This window comes from Halictus rubicundus, unplaced genomic scaffold (genome assembly GCF_050948215.1).
Source record: "Halictus rubicundus isolate RS-2024b unplaced genomic scaffold, iyHalRubi1_principal scaffold0094, whole genome shotgun sequence".
Lineage (NCBI taxonomy): Eukaryota > Metazoa > Arthropoda > Insecta > Hymenoptera > Halictidae > Halictus > Halictus rubicundus.
Window position 1 is genome coordinate 5,131 of NW_027488635.1, and position 20,508 is coordinate 25,638.

The 20,508-nt window shown below is 53.8% G+C and overlaps 1 pseudogene; it reads left to right on the forward strand.

Annotated features, from left to right (window-relative positions):
• Nucleotides 1-9,859: 9,859 nt before the first annotated feature.
• Nucleotides 9,860-11,548, forward strand: LOC143363687 (putative exonuclease GOR pseudogene; annotated as a pseudogene).
• Nucleotides 11,549-20,508: the final 8,960 nt, after the last annotated feature.

Below are 20,508 nucleotides of genomic sequence, written 5' to 3' on the forward strand. Positions count from 1 at the left end.
GGGACCCGCCCGGTGTCCCCATCCCTGGAGCCTTCGGATTGAGCTTCCCGAGCCCCAGCTCGGTCCACCCACAGCTCCCGGAGTCTTCGTGCCCCGCTCGGAGCCGGTGTCCCGAAGGAACCAGCCCCGGCCGAGGCAAGAAGACGCCGCCACCGGAAGGAAGGGCCGTCGGAGGCGCGATCCGGCACGCCCCGACCCTTCCTTTCCCCAAACCCCCCACGGATCCCCCTCACCAATCGGGGAGGGACGGACCGACACCCCCCTACACCGGGAAAATAACCCGGGGGTGTCGGCCTATCACAGGGGGAGCTATGCTCCCCCCCGGGGGCCCGGGTCAGCTCACGCCCCGGGCCCCCAAGTTCGCCGCCCCCAATGGTGGGGGCATAACAGGGCGCGGGGAAACTCCCCGCGCCAACCCAACTCCGCCCCCCACCACCGGGGGCACACGTTGACGCGGGGGTCGTCCCCGCGCCCACACCCTCCTCGCGGAGCCCGGGTCCCGTTCCCGGGCCCGCTCGGCGGCCTCCTTCCGGGACATCACGTCCTCGCAGAAGGAGGCCACCGCCTTCCACGACCTCACGCTGTTGACCATGTGGTCGAGCACGGTCGACAGCGAGAGGTCCCACCCTTCCACCGGGGCTCTAAGGACACGGCGCGGCTCAGCCCAAGCTGGGCACTCCTCCAGAGTGTGCCGCGCCGTGTCCACATCTTCGCCGCAGTGGTGGCACCGCGCAGTCGGCTCCCGCCCCATTCTATGCAGGTACTCTCCGAAGCAACCGTGGCCGGAGAGCACCTGCGTGAGGCGGAAGGTCAACCTTCCCCGCCTCCTGCACCATATATAAAATATGGGCAGGAGGGCCCGGACAATCGGACGTGTGGAGGGCGTTAGCAGCGCCCTCCACTCCGAAAGACTTTCCGTCCGGGCCTGGCGACCCTAACCCTTTTTTTTTTTTTTTTTTTTTTTTTTTTTTTTATCGTGAGGAAATGTTTTATACATACCCCGACTCCCTGGGGGAAGCCGGGGTTATGTGGGATTCTCTCCGGGGGGCGGAGCCCCCGGAGACTACCCACTAAAACCTCACGCCCACCTAAGCTACACGGGAGGTGCCTGGATCACGCGAGTACTCAACAGGACACCTCCCAGCTAATACATGCCACCCCGGGGGAGGGGGTTAGCCTCCCCCACTGCCTACTCTATAAGACCCCGGGCGGAGGGACCCGCCCGGTGTCCCCATCCCTGGAGCCTTCGGATTGGGCTTCCCGAGCCCCAGCTCGGTCCACCCACAGCTCCCGGAGTCTTCGTGCCCCGCTCGGGGCCGGTATCCCGAAGGAACCAGCCCCGGCCGAGGCAAGAAGACGCCGCCACCGGAAGGAAGGGCCGTCGGAGGCGTGATCCGGCACGCCCCGACCCTTCCTCACCCAATACCCCCCACGGATCCCCCTCCCCAATCGGGGAGGGACGGACCGACACCCCCCCAAACCGGGAAATTAACCCGGGGGGTGTCGGCCTATCACGGGGGGAGCTATGCTCCCCCCCGGGGGCCCGGGTCAGCTCACGCCCCGGGCCCCCAAATTTGGCGACCCTAACCCTAACCCTAACCCTAACCCTAACCACAAAAATAAAAATTCAGATCCAAATTTAACAGATTCCAAATCACATTTAACCATATATTTCACAATATAATATCACCATATGTAGACTTCGAAAAGCAATGATTATAAAATTTACGGCGTCCAAACGCCATGAATCCAACCGCTACGGCGTCCAAACGGCACGAGTCGAATCGGCACGGCGTCCAAAAGGAACGCGTCCAATCGGGACAGTCCAATCGGGACGTGTCCAATTGGTCGGAGTCCAAGTGGGACACCCCCTTTTGGGTGTATTGATTCGGATTTCTTCCACATTCACTTGGACCACAACACATTTCAATGTCATCAAAATTAGAGACATAGTCCCCCAAAAATGATCGAATTCACATGAAATGATCCCCTTCCTAATGTGGATATTTCTTAAAAAAAAAAAATAACTATTCTCGTTTTTACAGGTGAAGTACCGGGGGTACGAATCCTCGCGGTACGCGATGACCGCGCGTAGTACCTTAAGGAAAGAGCTTTGTTCAGGGGAAGCCGTACCCCGAATCCTCGCGTAAAATTAATTGTATTTTTTTTTCTCTCCGCGCACGGAAACACGCGTCCCGACATACCGCGTATCCCACGTGTCTGCGTCTCGACCCGACCAGGCCGCCGGCACCCTCGACCGACGGTGCCCGAGACAACCGGCCCGCTATCGAGCCCGCGAACACCGCGTCACCCAGGGCAACCACCCCCGTCAACGCGGAACAACGATTTTTAGGGAACATGGGGGTCTCCTGGATCTACCGCCTCTCGAAAGAGCAGCTGAAGCAGGAGCTTCGCGACCTCGGGAGCGGTACCAGCGGCACGGTAGTGCAACTCCGGCAGCGCTTAGTCGCGTACGTCCGCCGAAATCCAGAAGCATACGCGGACAAGCCCGAGGACGAGCCGGGTTACAAGGATGAGGTCGTTGAATAAGAAACGCTTGCGTGAGGCAAGCGACTTGCCATGTAACGGTTGCGTCTCGCTTGCGTGAGGCGCGAGCGAGGCGCGCGTGCCCTCCTCTGGATTCGCTCAGCGACCAGGGTTCTTTGGGGAGGGAGGATGAGGTCGTTGAATAAGAAACGCTGCGTTGGTGGTTAATGAACGAAAAGATACTTTATTAGATTAATGAAAGAGACTCTAAGTGAACGCGCAAACAAAACAAAGGAAAATATATTGACGATGTATATAAAAAAAACGTGGAGCGGTCAGCTCGTCAGGGGTTCCAGTCGCCTGGGTTCCCGGACGGTCCGGCGACGGGCTGGCGGTGGCAGCCTGCCTCTCCACCGGCCTGGTGATAATCAAACAGAACAAAACCGTGAGCGTGGAGGCCCGATACGGATAGCTTAATCTAATCAACGCGGCTTAGCCTAATTACGCACGAACTTAACCTAAATTATCCGCGGGGCGCCGGTACGGTTTCCGGTCTCGGTACGGTTCGCGGGGGTCCGGAATGTCTCGGCGAGGAACCGGAGTTTTCCTCGATACGGTACGCGGCGCGGTTCGCGTGAGAAAAACGGTACGCGTAGAACGCGGGCGAGCCGTGCTCGCTGGAACGGTGCTTTATCCGGGCGCCCTCGGCGCGGTTCGCGTGAAGGCGCGGTACGCGGGAAAAGCGCGGTAAGCGTGGAACGCGGGCGAGCCGTGCTCGCCGTAGCGGCGTCTGAGTCGGGCGCTCTCGCCGCGGTCCCGAACTCTCCCGACTCTCTAGGTGTTGTCACGGCCGCGGCCCAGCGAGCTATAGTAGACTGACGTGGTTTCCTCCGTCGACTGGGCACGCGGGGCGCGGAGAGGAGGGGGTACGGAATCCGCGGAACACCCCACCCGTCGTCCCCGCTCGACCGCGGCTCGAGCACGTAGGCACAGACGTAAACCTAATGCCTACGGCCCGAAACCGGCGAGGTCGCTCGTCTCCGGTAGTATACCGAGAGGCGAGTTCCACACGCTGCTGCGGCCGATTGGAGACTAAACGTGCGGAGTGCGACGCAGGATCCCGGAGGGGAGTGCGGGACGCGGGAACAGGTCCGAGCGGTGGGGATGGCGGTCCGGAGTGTCGTACCTACGGTGCTCTGACAAGAGCAGGCCGGCGATCGACTGCCTCCCAGAATCCGGTCGCGGTCTCGGTTTCACGTATGGGACGTAAACCCACTTACGCTTCGGCCGATCCCAGCGCTTCGTCGTGTTCGCCCGATAGTATACCGCGGCTAGCACGATTCAGCGCGGCTGCGAGAGGATCTGGGCTCGGGTGTTCGCCCGAGAGTTGCTCCAGACCAACTCCTTGAGGGTACGCGTCCTTCCTGGTGACCTGGTTCAAGCGCCGGAAGTCCACGCAGAACTGGTACTTCCCGTCCTTCTTCCGGGCGATTACCACGGGTGAGCTCCAGGGGCCGACGAACGTCAAGGAGCTGCGCCGATTCCTAGGCCTCCTCTCTTGGTATCCCCGGTTTCTACCAGACGTCTCGAAAACCGTCGCACCGCTCACCGGGCTGCTTCAGAAGACCAGGAAATGGGAATGGGGGCCCGTGCAGCAAGCCGCCTTAGAGGAGCTCAAACACCGGCTCGCCACCGCACCTGTCCTCGCCGTTCCTGACTGGGAAAAACCCTTCACCCTCCAGACCGACGCAAGCCGCGAGGGGCTCGGCGCCGTACTTACGCAACCCGGCGAGCAGGGCGACCGGGTGATTGCGTACGCCAGCCGCACGCTAAATAAGGCGGAGAAAAATTATTCAGCTACCGAGCTCGAATGCCTCGCCGTCCGGTGGGGAATTTGGAAGATGCGGCATTACTTAGAAGGATATCGTTTCACCGTGTTGACCGACCACCAGTCATTGAAGTGGCTCAGCCACATCGACAACCCCTCAGGACGGCTAGCGCGGTGGGCCATGGAGCTGGCCCAGTGGGATTTCGAGATCCGGTACCGTCGGGGCTCCGAAAACACCGTCGCCGACGCACTCTCCCGCAGCCCGCTCCAAGCCTGCGCAGTACGAGCCGCCACTCGCTGCCCCTGGTACCAGCGCATGAAGAAGGACGTACGGGAACACCCCGGGGAACACCCCGAGTACTGCCTTCGAGAGGGACGACTCTTCCGACATGTCCTGCACAACCTGGATTTCAACGACGGCGCCCCAGACGACGCCTGGAAGCTGTGCGTCGCCCGTCCAGACCGGGCTCGCGTTCTACGCGAGGTACACGACGATCCCACCGCCGGACACCTCGGCATCGCTAAAACGCTCGCTCGTCTGTGCCAGCGTTATTATTGGCCCGGTATGTTGCGCGAAGGCGCCCAGTACGTACGATCCTGCGACTCCTGCCAGAAATACAAGGCCATGCAACAAGCCCCCGCGGGCACAATGCACGCTACCGCCGTGCACCAGCCATGGGAAATGGTTTCCGCCGATTTAGTCGGACCTCTGCCCCGCTTCAGCGCCGGGCACACCTCCTTACTGGTGCTCCAGGACCGATGCACCAAGTGGGTCGAAATCCGTCCGCTACGCAAGGCCACAGCGGGCGCCGTACTACAAGCCATACGCGACCTCATCGTTCTCCGACACGGCTGCCCAACTACCTTGGTCACCGACAACGGACGCCAGTTCATCAGCCACGAAGTCGAACGAGCGCTGCAAAGCTGGGGCATCCGTCACCGCAAGACGCCTCCCTATGCACCGCAGTGCAATCCGGTGGAGCGGGTCAACCGAGTCATCAAAACGATGATAGGGCAGTACCACGGCCGAAAGCAGCGGGGATGGGACCAGCTGTGTCACGAAATCGCCTTTGCATACAATACGGCACAACACAGCTGCACAGAGTACTCCCCGGCCTATCTCAACGTCGGGAGAGAGCTCGTACCATCGGGTACGCTACGACAAGCGCGGGGAAAACACGCGGGGCCCCCCCTACTCCTCCGCCTCCGCCGCCTGCAGGAAGCCCGTGCGTTCGCGCTATGTAACATTGCGCGGACCTTCCAGCAACAACAACAACACTACGATAAACACCGTCGTGCTTGGGTGCCCGCGGTCGGATCGCGTGTCCTGCGACGCGGCCACGAACTATCAAATAAAGCGGCTTTCCGCAACGCCAAACTGCTCGAGAAATACACCGGTCCGTTTACAATCCAGCGTCGAATTTCACCGGTGATATTCGATCTTCGGGACGCCGCCGGGAGATTAGCACGGCACGTACACGTGCGAGACCTCCGCCCGTATCACTCCCGGGAACCGGACAAAGCTCCGCTTATCTGTAAACAATCAACCGGACAGCAGGCGATCGACGAGGGGCCAGAGGAAATCGAGACGCCGAATCTAGACGGGGAACCCAGCGAGGACCCTGAGCTCAGTCGTCCTCGAGCTCTAGTACGAGATGGATCTCGCCGACGAAGCGTTTCTAGGCCAGCTCGAGGAGAACTACCGCCGGCACGGGCCCTTCAACCCGGAGGAGGCCCTCCCGGCCCCCGGCCCGCAACCACCTGGGGCACAACGGCCCACCAGGCCGCGGCCGATCACGCCCGCCGCCAGGACGGCCCGCTGGGGCTACACACCGGCCAGGGGCCCACGACCTGCAGCCGTCTCAAGGCCTACATCAGCCGCGAGGCCTACACCAACAGGACCGCCGGCCCGGAGGATGGCCCTCCTGGTCAGCCCCCGGCCGCAGCCCCCGGCTGGGAACCGGCGGAGGCGCAGCATCGCCTCCGGGACAAGGCTGCCTCTCGCGCCAGCAGTGTGCGCCGCCAGTGTCCGGCCACCAACCGGGACACAGCCGATCCACCGCCCAGTGGCGACACAGCCGAAAGCCAATTGTTAAAGGATGCAGTAGGAATCGTGGAGGGAGTTAAGAATCTTCGATGCGAGCACTGTGGTGTTCTAAATCTATCTAGCGTCTATTTTATTCAAACTTGCGTGAGTCACTTAACAACTAATCCCGACACCAACTTAAGACTATTAGTACAATAACGTAAGAAAACTATAACTAAGCGAAGCGCGGAAACCCGAAGAAGCGCAATGAGTTTCCTTTTGTTAAGAGAAAACGGCAAGGCTCAAGCGAAGCGATGCGTGTTAGAGAGCGCAATTCAAAAGACTAATTAACCGAATTATCGGGAGTCGGTTGCGCTGAAGGTGGTGGGGAGAGGTGACGAGAGGCTCGGTGGTCTAGCGCCTTGTTATGTTTGGGCAATCCCGTCACCTCTCTTGCCCCTGGCCCAGACTTGGGTCTCGTGCCGCCGCGGAGCTCGCGTGATCCGAAACACCAATACTCGGCAGACCACCCGGGCAGCTCTCCCCCGCCGGCCCGACGACCAGGCCGACCGCGGAGAACGCCGCTTGCCGCGACCAACGGTACCATCCGCACCGCCACCGACCGCTCCACCTGGCCCGCGGCGGGTACCATCCGCCATCACCACAGGAGCATCAGCCGCCGGAGACGATGGACCACCGGGACCCGAACCGGCCGCAATCCCGCTCGAGGCCAACGTGGCACACCGGCCCCGCCGCCTCAACCGCACCGTCGACGGGTACCCGATCTGGTGCCCACTCGGCCTAAAGAGGTACCGGGTAACCTACGCCGGCATCCGGAGGAGCTTCCGGCTCAACCCGACCACCGGGGAGATCTGGCACGAGACGCCGCCTCGACAGCATGTAAGCCACCCTCCACCTCGTTACCCTGTCTTGCGAATCGCGTCGTCTCGTCTCCGAAGAAAGGGGGGGGATGCAACGAGACGTATGTGTCTCGTTGCGAGTCGTTTTGTACCTTAGCCCGCACCAATCACCGGTGCGGGCCAGCCACGCGCCAATCCGCGAATCCAGCCCGGGCGCGGACCAATCGGCGTGTGCCGAAGATTCGCGAACGAGCACACGAGGTCCGCGTTCGGGCTATAAAGATCGCGACGGAACCAGCCGAAGCCGGAGTTGGTCTGGAGCAGCTCTCGGGCGAACACCCGAGCCCAGATCCTCTCGCAGCCGCGCTAAATCGTGCTAGCCGCGGTATACTATCGGGCGAACACGACGAAGCGCTGGAATCGGCCGAAGCGTAAGTAGGTTTACGTCCCCTACGTGAAACCGAGACCGCGACCGGATTCTGGGAGGCAGTCGATCGCCGGCCTGCTCTTGTCAGAGCACCGTAGGTACGACACTCCGGACCGTCATCCCCACCGCCCGGACCTGTTCCCGCGTCCCGCTCTCCCCTCCGGGATCCTGCGTCGCGCTCCGCACGTTTAGTCTCCGATCGGCCGCAGCAGCGTGTGGAACTCGCCTCTCGGTATACTACCGGTGTTAGACACACTGTGTATGTAGTGTAGGACACGGAATCCTTGGGGAACTGACAACTGTTTGTTTTGGTGTGCTCCGTGTACGTTCTGCCGTTGGAGACGTTTTGAATTCGACGAAACGGACAAATTCGGTAGCCGTACCGGTGACGTGTGACGTCATTTCGCCGGCGACGCGTGTGCTCGCGCGTTACCGCGAAGACGAGTCGTGTATTAGACGTAGATCGAACCGCACGCGTTAGGCCAAGCGGGGCGCATAACTTAGCTTTCGGTCATTTTCGATTCCGTGCATTCTGTCTCGTTTCTCCGTCACTCTCGATTCCGATAGAGATTTTCGTAACACTTGCGGTGCGTTATTTGAGACTGCGTAACCACCGCGTGCGTGTACCGCTTTGTTATCGCGAAGGCGAAAACCTCCCGTGCGTTCTTTGTATCGTTTTTTATTGAGAATATATTTAGACTGCTCAATCGAGCTATTTAATACAAATCTCAACTTTCTTCAACAAATACCGTCTATTCTACCGATTCTCCCACTAAGGAAGGAATTCCTAGAGCATCTCTCGACCACCTTGCGAATTAATGAAATTCAGTTGATATCCCTAGATTTCGCGTGAGGCTCCAGGTTGAACAACCGGAGACGAGCGACCTCGCCGGTTTCGGGCCGTAGGCATGAGGTTTACGTCTGTGCTTACGTGCTCGAGCCGCGGTCGAGCGGGGACGACGGGTGGGGTGTTCCGCGGATTCCGTACCCCCTCCTCTCCGCACCCCGCGTGCCCAGCCGACGGAGGAAACCACGTCAGTCCACTACAGCTCGCTGGGCCGCGGCCGTGACAACACCTCGAGAGTCGGGAGAGTTCGGGACCGCGCCGAGAGCGCCCGAACTGAACACCACACCAGCGAGCACGGCTCGCCCGCGTTCCACGCGTACCGCGCTTTCCCCGCGTACCGCGCCTTCACGCGAACCGCGCCGAGGGCGTCCGATTCAAGCACCGTTACAGCGAGCACGGCTCGCCCGCGTTCCACGCGTACCGTTTTCCACGCGAATCGCGCCGCGTACCGTACCGAGGAAAACTCCGGTTCCTCGCCGAGACATTCCGGACTACCGCAAACCGTACCGAGACCGGAAACCGTACCGGCGCCCCGCGGGTAATTTAGGTTAAGTTCGTGCGTAATTAGGCTAAGCCGCGTCGATTAAATTAAGCCACCCGTATCGGGCCTCCACGCTCACGGTTTTGTTCTGTTTGATTATCACCAGGCCGGTGGAGAGGCAGGCTGCCATCGCCAGCCCGTCGCCGGGCCGTCCGGGAACCCAGGCGACTGGAACCCCTGAAGAGCTGACCGCTCCACGTCTTTTTTTATATACCGCATTAATATATTTTTCTTTGTCGTATTTTCTCATGCGCGTTCACTTAGAGTCTCTTTCATTAATCTAATAAAGTATTTTTCGTTCATTAACCACCGACGCAGCGTTTCTTATTCAACGACCTCATCCTCCCTCCCCAAAGAACCCTGGTCGCTGAGCGAATCTAGGGGAGGGTACGCGCGCCTCGCTCGCGCCTCACGCAAGCGAGACGCAACCGTTACACAATATATGTATGTATAATTTACGTACAATACAAGGATGTATGATGTTTCACCAAGAGGCAGGACGGTTTCCTATTTCCATGGTATTGTAAACAGGAGATACCGAAAGTTTACCTAAGGAACCGTGAAGGCCCTAAAAACATTTTTTTGTGCCATACACAGCAGGGAACTGTCAACGCGTTCCCGAAAGGCTATCTGGAAATGGTCAAACGCTCGAGATAATGACCCAACCGGGGCGAGCAGAAATATAGTCGAGAACACTGTAGCTCCGTCGACTCAAACCCTACACCCTGGTTTCGAATCTAGCGGCCAAACGTACCCGGTCTCTTCCCGGTCTTGTGTGGGCCGACCTTAAGTCGTCGGCATCCTCGTCGACGTCGACCGCCTCAACAGGCTCCTCGACGGCCTCAACGTCCGCGAGCAGCGAGGCCTCGTTGGGATCGTCGACGAAAGAGGATCGAGCGATCCTGAGCCAACGACAAAGGAGAAATCGTACCAGAGCGCCACAGGACCAGCGCCAGGAACGAGACGACGAGCAAGAGCACGAGGAGGAGCAGGCTGGCTAGCACCAGCAACAGCAGCAACGAGTGCGCAGGCATCACCACTGCCGGCAGCAGGAGTAGCCTAGCAGCCCTACTAGGAGCTCCGAGACTTCCCAAACCTCGTTGACGTCCCCGAGGACCGCCGGTTCCAGGAGGAATTACCAGTTGGAAACTGCTGAAAACGCACATCGCGCGCAGACCAAGTCCGGGGAAAATGCGACGACCGGGCCCTGGAACGCTGGCAGAGAGTCCAGCACGTTCCTGAGTAGCCAGCGAAACGAGCTAAAACATCTAAGTAACGCGGCGCTGGCCTCCTTGCTCCGGGGATACACAGTAACAGGTGATCAGCTGGCCCATCTTGGCTACCCGGTCGAGTGTAGCTATTACCCTGGCTACGCTGCGGTTGTCAACCATCACCAACATCCCCTGGGCTATCGGGCACGCAGCTACCATCACCTGGATGTCAACACCCGCGAATTTGTGCCTGGCAGCGGAACCACCTCCATAGTGGAGAGCGAGGTCGACAGCGGGAACTATAGTGGAAGCTCCGTCGACAGCTCTGCCCTAGAGCAGGAGAGCGCTTCAGATAGCGATAAGAGCTCGGATATCGGCGATTCCTCTTCCTCGTCGTCATCGACGCACTCATCCTCGTATTCGTCCTCATGCTCCTCGTCCGGCTACGGCTACCACCAGTATTAGGAGAGGTCGAGGAGCTATTGAACCCCCGAATCGTATAAACTTGTCGTCGAAGAGAGGCAGTGCGCGAGGTGCCTCAAAAATTTCTATGTCAACCGGCACGATGGCGAATACCTGCAGGAGGATCGGTGCGTATACCATTGGGGAAAGTTCCGGAGCGGAATTGTGAACGGGCTGCAAAGGAACGCCTGGGAGTGTTGCCAGGGCCGGAACAGTTCCAGAGCATGCACCAACGCCAGAATGCACGTTTGGACGGGCCTATCTCCAGGATACAATTGACCCCTGGAGGGGTACGTGTGTACTCAACCTGCCGGGATCGTGCCCTCCGATGGAAACTACGGTGTCTTCGCTCTGAACTGCGAGATGTGCTTCACGCGGCGCGGACTCGAGCTGGCCGAAGTAACTGTGGTCGATATGGATGGAAATGTGGTCTATGACACGCTGGTCAGGCCCGATGCAGAGATTATCGACCAAAATACCAGGTTCAGTGGGATCACTGCGAAGGATCTCTCGAGGGCATCGAAACGTCTCAGGGGCGTGCAAATGGACCTTATCAGCTTCGTCCACGCTGAGACGATCCTGATCGGTCACGCCCTGGATAATGATCTCAGAGCTCTCAGAATCCTTCACTCTACTGTGATCGACACATGAGTGGCGTTTCCTCACTTCCTCGGATACCCGTTCCGCTGCAGCCTGAAAACACTCGCGAGGACGGTGCTGCGACGAGAGATACAGACAATGGAACACGACTCCGTCGAGGACGCCAGGATCGCCATCGACTTAATGTTGAGGACAGTGCAGCATGACTTCTCGTAAAACCTACGGGAGCATAGACACTATAGAGATAATGAGTGAGAGAGAGAGAGTGAAAGAGAGAGAGAGAGAGAGAGAGAGAGAATGTGTGTGTGATTATTTATGTACTACTGGGTAACGAGAGAGTACACAATGAGAACAAACTGTCGGAAGGCCTGTCCGAAGGCCTGTCGGAGCCAGAGGACCCTAATTGCGACTACCATCGACGCGATCTCGAGGTGTCTTGATGCACCGCGTTGTTCCTCTCGTTAGCGCCCAACCTCCTCTACTACGGTCTCCGTTAGTCGTCTCCTTCGACTATTTTTTTTTATCCACGTCTCGCACGACCCCGTTTTCTCTCTCCGTCGTTCGTCGATGGTTTCCGACGCAGACACTAAAATGGCGCTAACGAGAACACACGAGGGACGCAACATGCGTGCAACTCTCTTCCGACGGTGTTCAGTTCCAAGTGAAGTCTGTGATACGTTACATATACCGAAAAAAAAGAAACTAAATACAGTCGCAATCTCCGCCTCTTCGGGAACGCACGCACTTCGTCGCTCGCACACAGATCAACTCTAAACACGTTATTCATGCGCTCAGTCTCGCGTACCGTTTGTTTTCCTCGCGCGTCGCCATCATCACCGTCATCACCGTCAAAAAAAAAACTTCTCGCTAGATCGCCGCGTACACAACAACCGAGAACAGGAGATCTCCACGGCTCTCGAATCGATTCTCGAAATTTCACTTTTAGCTCTCACAGTTTTCGATTTCTTTTCTTCATTTTTTATCTGAAAAACGAGTAGGTAGTCTATACCGGTTCTAACTCAATAAGCGAGGGGGGTTATTCTCTTGCGGGGCGATCGCGGTTTCTAACTCAATGGGCGAGGGGGTCATTCTCTTGCGGGGCTATTGGAGGGATCGCTCCGCCGCCGCCGAGGTATCGCCTTGCGGTTTCTGTTACCGGGATGGCGTTTCTTATCGCTGCATCAGGATTTCGGATTTCCGCCGAAGTATCTCATTATCGTTGCAGCCGTATTCTGCAATGTGATTTGACCTTGAATGTTGCGATATATTTCGCTGGGAGATAGAGAGAGAGAGAGAGGTTGTTTCTCTCTCTCTCTCTCTCTCTCTCTCTCGCTCTTCCGTCTTCTTGCCGCGCGGCCATTTATTCGCTCTTGCTGCGCGGCCACTTTTTATTATATTTCGCGGGAGATAGAGAGAGGTTGTTTCTCTCTCTCGCTCTTGCCGCGCGACCAATTATTCGCTCTTGCTGCGCGGCCATTTTTTATTATATTTCGCGGGAGATAGAGAGAGGTTGTTTCTCTCTCTCGCTCTTGTCGGGCGACCATTTATTCGCTCTTGCCGCGCGGCCATTTTTTTATTATATTTCGCGGGAGATAGAGAGGCTGTTTCTCTCTCGCTCTGGCGGTTTCATCGAGATCGTTGCATTTTGGCGAGACGGCGTCTTTTCTCATAGAACCGTATACTTTTGCCAGTTGCGATCGCATCAACGGTTTTCTCATTATCGCGTTTACACCTCGTATTCGTGAAATAAGAATTCTCTTGGGCGAGTCGCCATGCAGTTTTTCGTTATCGCGTCTACATCTCGTATTCATTATCACGTCAAGGCTTTTTTATTCCACATCCTTCGCTAAATTTTATCGCTCGAGACACGTTTAAATAGGAGGCGGTTCGCCGCTACGCACATTTCAAGCTGTGTTTGAGTGAAAATACATAGCAGTAGTAGAAAATGTTTGTGACAATCGCAAGACGACGATGTGCCATAGTTGATGAGAGCCGGCCGCTGAAGGAGGTGGCTGCAGGATTGGTGAGTGCGCTGTTTTGTATCAAAGTGCATCGTTTTGTATCGTGTAAATGAAAAAATATTTTTCCACAGACGGGCATGGAAAGAATGCGGTTCGTCCGGTCTTGGAGGCGTGCCTTCAAACTTTTGATCAGGGAAGTGGAGGAGTGAGACGAGGAGTTCGTCCTCGCGATAAGTAGATTATTTGAATGGTAAGTTTTTGGTGAAATAAATTTATTCAAATATAAAGTTTTACATGCGTGTAAGTTTAAAACTAAAAAATGTTTTTTTTTTTCTCCAGATCGCCCTTATCATAATATACCACATTATATACTATACTATACTATACTATACTATTGTATACATATTTTAATATTTTATTCAAACTGCATATATTGTAAACTATTTACAATGAACAGTGCATGGTTCCTATTTCCAATCTTCAATCGTTTCCCTGTAACACGTGTATATAATTATTTGTAACACGCGTACATAATTATTCGATTTATTTGTACCTTCGACGATCGGGGCCTAGCCTAGAAGCGGGATCGACTCCTATTGGAACGTTGCTGCAATCTAGCCCGCAAACGCGTCGACAGAATATCAACCAGGTGCGATGATCCGTCATGGGATCGTCCCATAGATACAGTCCTATGCCACAGTCGAAACATTCGACGCGATCCGTTTCGTTCGAGCAGTACAATCCTGCGGTCGCGAGATCTTCCGGTTTGACGATGTGAGAAAACTGCCAGTTTTGAAAACTTTTTAGTCTATCGCGTTCGAGGCGGTAGTTGGGAGAATCAATTTTTTCTTTGCATATTTCTCTAATCGTGTTGCTGGAAAGAAAAAAGTTTACGTAAGAATCAACTGCAAAGAAGTGCTTATAAGAGTATTTCGTACGATACCTGTTTCTTAGAATTGATCAGCCATGCGCGAAATGTTCGAACTTCGTTTAGACAGTGTAACAGACCTGGCTGCGCCAGGCCTGTTCCTAACCGTACGCGCCCCGAACTCGAACCGCCCCGAACACGACCGACGGATACCGAGATCCGCCGGTCCCTGCGAGCGTCCCCGCGATCCCCGCACCACCGAACCGATCTTGGCGGGAACCGGAACCCGCCATGATGCGATACCGTCGCACCGGATGCGTGACGACAACGGAAAAGCCGGCCGCGAACCGTACCGCACCGCACCCCCTCGCCTAGCAGACGAGAGAGACGAGCCGGAAAACGGCCTCTCTGGCTTTCCGCCACGTTCGCGTACAGACGTGCTTTTCCGATAAGATCGCCAGCCGCCGATACCGACCGCCCGATCACGACCGGAACCGTCCTCCGCGACGCCGAGAAGCCGAACAGTAAACCGAGCCGCTAGCGTATATTTTGTCCGCGGAATTATAACCGCGAGCGGTGCCGAAGTATCCGCGCGACCCGCAAACCCCGAACACGCCGCTGCGTGCTGGAATACCTGGAGCGCCGACCAGAACGCCGAGCGATCGAGACCGGAACCAGGGTAAGTAACCTTCTTTCCCGTTAAACCCGACATCTCCGCCTCCGCCCTACACCCTCGGAGAGCGAACCACCCGCGACCGGCGCAACGCCGGCCGTCCTGGGGCACGGGCTCTCCGTCCGCCGAGGTTGCCCTGGTCCGGATACGCCGCCGCGTACGGCCATGACCCCGCCGTGATACGACACGCGCGCGAGACCCGAATTGCGACCGCCGACCCCCGAAACGCGAAGCCGGGACAGTGACGAACATTTAGAAGACTCGTGTCGTTAATCACCCGTGCTCGACCGTCCGCGTCCCGCCGTAACCCTCGCGTTATCCCGCCGCGAACCCTGGCACGGCGAGCCAAATCCGGCCGCGAGGAACCTGTCGTATCGAGATCCGCCGGGAAACGGACTCGTTACAACAGCAATGATACGTTTTTCCGACAGCGTTTTTCCAACGATGAAGCCGACAGGATGCGTCGTCGTAATTAATTTGGTACACGGGATCGCGAATCAGGTTACCATACTTTGGACAGCCAAAAGTTTCCAAATTTATCGATGGTTCATCTAAATACACAAACAAATCCGCCCGTGTCAATGATGCGATTCATCTAAATACAAATTCTAAAAGGTTACCACACTTACCGCGCGTTAGAAGGATGCGGCAAAACCGTCGAGAACAAAAGACTCGCGATGCGCTTCGTACGTGACGTGTTTGTGAAGTAACTTGTCGCGAAACTACCGAGGTTAATTTATAAGAATTCGAGAGAGATGAAACGACGTCCCCCCCCCCCTCGCAAAAATGTGGTTCTTCTCATGAAACCTGCGACGATAATTTATAAGAATGCGGGAGAGAGAGAGATGAAACGACGTCTCCCTCCCCCCTCTCGCGAGGGAAATGTGGTTCAGGATGCGCGATAAGCATATCGCATAGTCGGGATAAAGAAAAACGTCGAATTAGGAATGTGGGATTGGATATTAATAAAATTTGGCGTAACGATTATGCGTATTTAAAAATTTATTTCAAAAGCTGTATCCTTACATTAAAAATAACATAAAAATAAGAGTGGAAATACGATTAAAGTATAGCGGTTTTCGATATCCATGAGTTATGCGACGCGTCCAGACCTAGCCATTTAACATATATTTTATTTCCTTTTCTACGCAATATTTTTTCCACCAAGTATATGTCAGGATATTTGACAGCGCGTATCTCGTACTCGTAAAATCCACCCGCGATCGGGTTGTCCTTCGAGTCGGCCAAGAGGTATGCGACAGGACTCATTCGCTTCACCGCGACAATCTTGAATATTTCCGTTGACCAGTTCCGTGTGTATCCCTTGTCGAATACCGTTTTGAATTTGCTGACGCGTACGCGATCGCCAACCTTGAACTTGGCAGGACCAGCGATCTTCACGTTGCTGTACACGGTGGACAAAAGATGCTTGGCATTTTTGCGATTCACGTCCGCGGGGCGCATACGGATTGTACGATGTTTTCGATTGTTGTAGCCATCGATCGGCGTGGGAAGAGTATCGATCCAGTGATATTTTCCGCTCAACGAGAAGAATTTCCACATGCGGTTCTTCAGCGTGCGATTGAAACGTTCCACGACGGAAGCCTTCATGGTGCTGTACGTCGAATAATGGTTGATGTTACGTTTCTTCAGATATTCTTGAAACGTTGCGTTGTAGAACTCTTTTCCCATGTCGGTCTACAAGTTGTTCGGCGCCCTGCCATCCATCTTTAACGTCGACGCGAAAGCTTTGCACACGTCGCTCGCGTTTTTGCTCTTCAAAGGAACCGCCCACGCGTATTTGCTGAATACATCGATTATCGTGAGAATGTTTCGATGTCCCCGGTTGTCTCGCGCATATTGCTGAACTTCGACGACATCGGCTTGCCAAAGATCATCGAATCCTCGCACGATCACCCGTCTACGGGGGAAGAATCGTCTCGCCGGAGCGTGCAGCTCCTCCACCACGTCTTCCTTGCTCATCGTCGTCGACTAAATCGAATTGTTTTGCAAATTTTCAAGGTCGATACAACGACGCTATTCCACCATTTTAAAAACAGATTTTCAAGGTTGGTACGATTGATGGCATTTTAACGACGAATGCTATCGTATCGATAATACGGATAGCACAGGTACAGGTACAGGTACAGGTACAGGTACAGGCACAGGCACAGGCACAGGCACAGGCACAGGCACAGGCACAGGCACAGGCACAGGCACAGGCACAGGCACAGGCACAGGCACAGGCACAGGCACAGGCACAGGCACAGGCACAGGTACAGGTACAGGTGCGGTACGGTACTCTCTCAAAGCTGATCGACGTGTTCGCGAATTAATTTTTAATTCTGTCCTGTACGCTTATTTTGAAATTCGCTAGCCGATCGTCGACGACGTAGTCCGCCTCGTCTTTTATTTTCTGCTTCCAGGTTTTCCCCGTGATTTTGCGTTTGCGACGCATCCAAATTATCGATTTTTGCATTGATCTCGTCAATGACAGATTCGTATAATCTCATATTCGCGTTAACATCGTGTAGAACGTCATGTATCTTAGTCTGTATTTCGGACTTTAACGTCTCTTCGGCGGTTTTCGGCTCTTCCATCAGTTTTTCAAGGATCTCGAACTTTAGGCTCGCGGTAGCCGTTTTCAACTCGTCGGTGGTCGACAGCAGTTTTCTCTCACGTTTCATAGTCGATATCTCAGATTTTGTTGTCTCTATGGCGGTTTTCAGCTCTTCCGCCAGTTTTTCGATATCGCGTCGAACGCTATCGTGTATCTTAGTCTGTATTTCGGACTTTAACGTCTCTTCAACGGTTTTCAGCTCTTCCGCCAGTTTTCCAAGGATCTCGGACTTTAGACTCGCGTTGAGCGTATCCACGTATACTTTGCTAGTCGCGTGGTCGTTCGGCCGGGGTTCCGCCTCGAGCTTGCCGACGACGACGACGAGACGATGAGGAAACACGGCTCGTTGTTACCTCGCAACGTACGTTGCGTGATAAGCGGTCCGTCGGGATGCGGTAAAACGAACGTTATGATCAGCCTGCTGGATAGCGCGAACGGGCTACGCGAATGTTTACGTGTACTCGAAATCGCTGAGTCAGCCAAAGTATCGATACTTGGACAAACTGTCCTCATCCGTGGGGGAGGACGTTGGCTACTTCGCTTTCGGCGACAACGCCGATATAATCCCTCCCGCGGAGGTGCTGCCCGATTCGATATTCATCTTCGACGACGTGGCGTGCGACGAACAGGATATAATGAGAGAGAGAGAGCGAAGTGAACCTCCGAGGTGAACACTGCCTAGAGTTAATATTTTGCATACGAGTAAAGTCGAGTCGAATTTTGATTTTTAAAATATAATCCGAGTAAAATAGCAGCAGAAGCTAGTTCGGGAAATAATTTTGAGAATTTAATTCGAAAAAGACGAAAAGGTGCGAAAAGCACGGAAAAGAATAAATAAATTAAAAACAACCGGAATTTTCGCGAAAAATCGGAATTGGTAACGGTTTTCGCGGAACGAGGGACAAATAACCGGAATTTTCGCGAAAAATCGAAATTAGTGACGGTTTTCGCGAAACAAAGGACGAAAGACGTGAGAAAGAGTGAAAAAAACGTAGTAAAAGTTCGCGAGGACGTGAAAGTTTAGAACAAACAAACAATAATTAAATAATAGACTAATTGAAAATTAAGTAATAAGTGGAAATAGAATTAATAAATTAAAAAATAGATTAAGCTAAGTACGAGTAATAATAAATAAGTTAACCACGAGAAATAGTTAGCTAAGTAAAAATAAGAATAAATTAAATAATTAGTTAAATAGACGAAGTGAGTGGACGATATACGGAAAAGAACTGTACAACGAAGAAAGAGCCGGACAGAATCACCTGTAGAAAAAGAGGAAACGCATCAGGGGGTCGGTTCGGATACAGTGTACAGAGTGAGAGACAGAGACAGAGACAAGGTAGGAGTTGTACACCAGTATAAGAAAGGGTTAGGCTCCAGAGAAGGATAGCAGATATCCCAAAGTCCACCGATCGGGCTGAAAATTTATATCTAGGAATTATACGGAACAACTAAGAAACAGGGCCTCAGGGGGAGATATTTCTCCCAGGTGGGAAAGATTTTTCGATTCCCCCCCTCCCGTCCGAGATATAAAATAATTTAGGCCAGGATTTAGTGGGAACACGAGAGCAATAACAGGAAGAGATAGAGCGCGAAAAGACCGATCCAACGAGCCCAAGAACGGCCGGATCGGTTGAACTTTAGATTAGGCGTATACCGGGTTACCGAAAAGTTTTGGATAAATTTTGAAAAAACTGGACACGTAGGCCGCGCCGAAATTAAATTTTTGGAAATAGACAAGGGGAGGGGTTCGGAAAACCCCGTCTTGAGAAAAAAACCCGAAAAATCGCAATTTTGGGCCGAAAATCACACTTTTGCGACCACATAGAGGCGTTTTTCGGAAAAATTTTCAACAGGCCGAGGGACGGGGACCTCAAGGGCTAACCGACAAGCGTATAAAAAAAGGAGGTTAACATAACGAAAAGGCCACTTTACTCTTGGCCAAAACGCAAAAATCAGCATTTTTGAGCGTTTTTGAGCATTTTCGAGCATTTCTGGAAAACCCCGACAGTTTCCAATCCGAATAATACGTGTAGGATAGATTAAAAAATTTTTTATTTTTGGCGAGCGAGCGAAAAAAAAAATAAAATAAATCTTATACAATAGGCAGTCATAGAAAACGATATAGTATAAATTAGGTTAGGCTTAGGCGTAAATACAGAAAAACGAGATAAAACTTAGTTATAAGACTATATATATATATATACGCGTAGACTAGAGTAATAAATAAGTTAAGAGTATACTACAAATAAGGTATTAAATAAGCGAAAAAAAAGAGATAATTACATAGATATACAAATATAAATAAATAAATAGATATAGAGATAGATATAGATTTAGTTAGTAGAGAGATACAGTGAAGAGAAATATAGACATTTAGAAATAGAGGCGATAAATTTGTTACCTAACTAGAAAGAGAAATAGATATAGAATAGTACGATAAGAGTAGCGAGCGGACTAATTTTAAGATAAGCGAAATTCATGTAATTTTTCGATGAGCAGATTTAACAAATAGAGACAAATACACTTAAAAAAAAAAAAAAAAAAAAAAAGGATATAATGAGAGAGTATTTCGCGATCGGTAGACATTCTCGCGTCGATTGCTTCTACTTGGGTCAGTCATACGCGAGAATACCTAAGCATTTGTACTAATACCTAAGATATGTCCTCGTCGCCCTCGTCCTCGTCGTCGTCGAAGGATGGTGGGAACGAGAAGCGAGGAGCTTCGATCGCGAAAGAAATAGCAAAGGTCGGCGATATTATACGTAAAAAGTGTAGGAGACGGAGCCGTTGCCGGTAATCGACGGTTAGGTTGGCGAAAACGCAAAAACGACCAGCGTTTTGGTCGAGCAGGTCGTCCGCGGATGGCCGAAAAACATAAACACGGCGACAGGTGAATGCCCGAGCGAGCGCGTGCGAATGAATGTGAGAGAGAGAGAGCATGAGTGTGTGAGAGAGACAGAAAGGAAGGTGCGACGACCGCGAACGATGTAGGAGATCCGATTCGGGTGTGTGTATAAGGACGATCGGCCTATATATGCGAGGTAGGTCGCGGTCGCGGGTTAGAGTTAAAGAGTCAGAGTTTGAGAGCGAAACA